Here is a 5,000-nt window from a genome sequence, read left to right as displayed (position 1 = left end):
AGGAGGGGGAAGAAGCTCTCGCTGGTCTCCTGGGGGCGCCGGGGGCGGGAGAAGTTATGGGGGGGCGGGGGAGGAGGGTGAGGGTGGGGGAGGCTGTCCGGGGGAGGCAGAGGGCGGGGCGGGAGGAGGGGGGCGTTCGACTCCTCCCTTATAATCTCCAATCCCAAATTCTCATCCAATGGGAAGGCAGCGTTGGGGTTATCCAGCACCATGTGACTAACGTCGACACCGTCGTTACTCAAGTCGTAGTCACGGTTACTCCCGCCGCCGACTACGCCACCAATTCCGATTCCGTTGCTGCCGTTGCCGACCAGGCCGCCCGCGTTGCCGGTGCCGTTACCGATGTTGACCATCTTATTCATCAGGTTGTGGTTGCGTTCGTGGTCGCCGAGCGCTGGTGGTTGTTCAAGTACGACGGGGTGTAGTTGGACGTTAACTCTTTAAGGATCTGCTTTTCTAACGTCGTCGTCTCCTTGTGGTTGCCGTAGGTACTGTAACCGCTGACGCCGCCTCGTTCCAGAATCTGGACGCTGTCGCTGAGGTAGTCGCCGCTCGCCGCGCTGTAGTTGTTGCCGTGGTTACCGTTGAGAGGGAGCGTATCCGTGACGCCGGTGTCTCGCGCGTTGTTTAGGATTCCCTCTGTGGGAAACGGTAAACAAACACAATTATTAGAAGATACAAAGCTAAGCAATAAAACAGTAAATAGTTGAAATCGTCTATTAGTAGTAAATATTGTTCGGTGTAGTAAATATTTTTCGGTGTAGTAAATATTGTTCGGTGTAGTAAATATTGTTCTGTATAGTAAATATTGTTCGGTGTTGTAAATATTGTTCGGTGTAGTAAATATTGTTCGGTGTTGTAAATATTGTTCGGTGTAGTAAATATTGTTCGGTGTAGTAAATATTGTTCTGTATAGTAAATATTGTTCGGTGTTGTAAATATTGTTCGGTGTTGTAAATATTGTTTGGTGTAGTAAATATTGTTCGGTGTTGTAAATATTGTTCGGTGTTGTAAATATTGTTCGGTGTTGTAAATATTGTTCGGTGTAGCAAATATTGTTCTGTATAGTAAATATTGTTCGGTGTTGTAAATATTGTTCGGTGTTGTAAATATTGTTCGGTGTTGTAAATATTGTTCGGTGTTGTAAATATTGTTCGGTGTTGTAAATATTGTTCGGTGTAGTAAATATTGTTCGGTGTTGTAAATATTGTTCGGTGTTGTAAATATTGTTCGGTGTAGTAAATATTGTTCGGTGTTGTAAATATTGTTCGGTGTAGTAAATATTGTTCGGTGTAGTAAATATTGTTCGGTGTTGTAAATATTGTTCGGTGTAGTAAATATTGTTCGGTGTTGTAAATATTGTTCGGTGTAGTAAATATTGTTCGGTGTTGTAAATATTGTTCGGTGTAGTAAATATTGTTCGGTGTAGTAAATATTGTTCGGTGTTGTAAATATTGTTCGGTGTTGTAAATATTGTTTGGTGTAGTAAATATTGTTCGGTGTAGTAAATATTGTTCGGTGTAGTAAATATTGTTCGGTGTAGTAAATATTGTTCGGTGTTGTAAATATTGTTCGGTGTAGTAAATATTGTTCGGTGTTGTAAATATTGTTCGTAGTAAATATTGTTCGGTGTTGTAAATATTGTTTGGTGTAGTAAATATTGTTCGGTGTAGTAAATATTGTTCGGTGTTGTAAATATTGTTCGGTGTAAAATATTGTTCGGTGTAGTAAATATTGTTCGGTGTAGTAAATATTGTTCGGTTAGTAAATATTGTTCGGTGTTGTAAATATTGTTCGGTGTAGTAAATATTGTTCTGTGTAAAATATTGTTCGGTGTAGTAAATATTGTTCGGTGTAGTAAATATTGTTCGGTGTAGTAAATATTATTCGGTACAGTAAATATTGTTCGGTGTAAAATATTGTTCGGTGTAGTAAATATTGTTCGGTGTAGTAAATATTGTAAATATTGTTCGGTGTAGTAAATATTGTTCGGTGTAGTAAATATTGTTCGGTGTAGTAAATATTGTTCTGTATAGTAAATATTGTTCGGTGTTGTAAATATTGTTCGGTGTAGTAAATATTGTTCGGTGTTGTAAATATTGTTCGGTGTAGTAAATATTGTTCGGTGTAGTAAATATTGTTCTGTATAGTAAATATTGTTCGGTGTTGTAAATATTGTTCGGTGTTGTAAATATTGTTTGGTGTAAAATATTGTTCGGTGTTGTAAATATTGTTCGGTGTTGTAAATATTGTTCGGTGTTGTAAATATTGTAAATATTGTTCTGTATAGTAAAAATATTGTTCGGTGTTGTAAATATTGTTCGGTGTTGTAAATATTGTTCGGTGTTGTAAATATTGTTCGGTGTTGTAAATATTGTTCGGTGTAGTAAATATTGTTCGGTGTTGTAAATATTGTTCGGTGTTGTAAATATTGTTCGGTGTAGTAAATATTGTTCGGTGTTGTAAATATTGTTCGGTGTAGTAAATATTGTTCGGTGTAGTAAATATTGTTCGGTGTTGTAAATATTGTTCGGTGTAAATATTGTTCGGTGTTGTAAATATTGTTCGGTGTAGTAAATATTGTTCGGTGTTGTAAATATTGTTCGGTGTAGTAAATATTGTTCGGTGTAGTAAATATTGTTCGGTGTTGTAAATATTGTTCGGTGTTGTAAATATTGTAAAATATTGTTCGGTGTAGTAAATATTGTTCGGTGTAGTAAATATTGTATTGTTCGGTGTTGTAAATATTGTTTGGTGTAGTAAATATTGTTCGGTGTTGTAAATATTGTTCGGTGTAGTAAATATTGTTCGGTGTTGTAAATATTGTTTGGTGTAAAATATTGTTCGGTGTAGTAAATATTGTTCGGTGTAGTAAATATTGTTTGGTGTAGTAAATATTGTTCGGTGTAGTAAATATTGTTCGGTGTAGTAAATATTGTTCGGTGTAGTAAATATTGTTCGGTGTTGTAAATATTGTTCGGTGTAGTAAATATTGTTCTGTGTAGTAAATATTGTTCGGTGTAGTAAATATTGTTCGGTGTAGTAAATATTGTTCGGTGTAGTAAATATTATTCGGTACAGTAAATATTGTTCGGTGTAGTAAATATTGTTCGGTGTAGTAAATATTGTTCGGTGTAGTAAATATTGTTCGTAAATATTGTTCGGTGTAGTAAATATTGTTCGGTGTAGTAAATATTTTCGGTGTAGTAAATATTGTTCGGTGTAGTAAATATTGTTCGTTGTAAATATTTTTCGTTAGTAAATATCGTTCGGTGTTGTAAATATTGTTCGGTGTAGTAAATATTGTTCGGTGTAGTAAATATTGTTCGTGTAGTAAATATTGTTCGGTGTAGTAAATATTGTTCGGTGTAGTAAATATTGTTCGGTGTAGTAAATATTGTTCGGTGTAGTAAATATTGTTCGGTGTAGTAAATATTGTTGGGTGTAGTAAATATTGTTCGGTGTAGTAAATATTGTTCGGTGTAGTAAATATTGTTCGGTGTAGTAAATATTGTTCGGTGTAGTAAATATTGTTCGGTGTAGTAAATATTGTTCGGTGTAGTAAATATTGTTCGGTGTAGTAAATAGCTAGGTATTTGTAAGCGTATTTGACATCCATAGTGGTAGGTTGATATCAGATGTCTGGTTAATAAAGGTGATTACTTGTGTCTCTGTAGGGGGCTATGGGACAGCGTGAGAGAGAAACAGAGAGAAACACAAAACCGTGAGTAAAAGACAGACACAGATAGATACAAAAACAGTGTGTATGGAAAAAGGAGTAAACACACAAGGAATGGTATCGTGTTTTAGTAGTAGGGCCTCGTCTTCCAACACCCAGTCTACTGTGTTTGGTTACAAACTGAACGGTTCACATGCTCTGTTTTCAGGATCAATCCAACTTCTCCCACAGTACAACGATGTCACATACTAACAACACAAATGAACAGAACCCACGGAAAACACTGAAAACAGATGATGAAATACAGCAAGCGCAAAAACCTTTACCGGACGACAAGCATAACACAACAACACAAAACACACAAAGCATTCGTAGAGCATTCGTAGAGCATTCATAGAACATTCGTAGAGCATTCATAGAGCATTCATAGAGCATTCATAGAGCATTCGTAGAGCATTCATAGAGCACTCGTAGAGCATTCATAGAGCACTCATAGAGCATTCATAGAGCACTCGTAGAGCACTCATTGAGCACTCGTAGAGCATTCATAGAGCACTCATAGAGCATTCATAGAGCACTCGTAGAGCACTCATAGAGCATTCAACGGAGCATTCATAGAGCATTCATAGAGCACTCGTAGAGCATTCATAGAGCACTCATAGAGCATTCATAGAGCACTCATAGAGCACTCGTAGAGCATTCATAGAGCACTCATAGAGCATTCATAGAGCATTCATAGAGCATTCATAGAGCACTCATAGAGCATTCATAGAGCATTCATAGAGCATTCATAGAGCATTCATAGAGCATTCATAGAGCACTCATAGAGCACTCATAGAGCACTCATAGAGCATTCATAGAGCATTCATAGAGCACTCATAGAGCATTCATAGAACACTCATAGAGCATTCATAGAGCACTCATAGAGCACTCATAGAGCATTCATAGAGCACTCATAGAGCATTCATAGAGCACTCATAGAGCACTCATAGAGCACTCATAGAGCATTCATAGAGCATTCATAGAGCACTCATAGAGCACTCATAGAGCATTCAAAGAGCACTCATAGAGCATTCATAGAGCATTCAAAGAGCACTCATAGAGCATTCATAGAGCACTCATAAAGCATTCATAGAGCATTCATAGAGCATTCATAGCTCATAAAACAGACAGAGAATCCCACCAAACAGCACAAGCACTCATAGATCCCAGATGATTCGTTAGTGTTTATGTTGAATCTGAGACTGATAACTTACACATTTAGGTCATAAATCTACAAGGTGAACTAAATAACTTAAGTTAAAACGCATGTGTTTTGAGA

General features: G+C 37.0%; 1 pseudogene; it reads right to left on the bottom strand.

Annotated features, from left to right (window-relative positions):
* Positions 1–5,000, bottom strand: part of LOC118382541 (adhesion G protein-coupled receptor L3-like) — a 46,357-nt pseudogene that overhangs the window by 2,110 nt on the left and 39,247 nt on the right.

This window comes from Oncorhynchus keta, unplaced genomic scaffold, assembly GCF_023373465.1.
Source record: "Oncorhynchus keta strain PuntledgeMale-10-30-2019 unplaced genomic scaffold, Oket_V2 Un_contig_2209_pilon_pilon, whole genome shotgun sequence".
Lineage (NCBI taxonomy): Eukaryota > Metazoa > Chordata > Actinopteri > Salmoniformes > Salmonidae > Oncorhynchus > Oncorhynchus keta.
The sequence above is the reverse complement of the archived record's forward strand: the minus strand, read 5'-3'. Positions and strand labels throughout refer to the sequence as shown.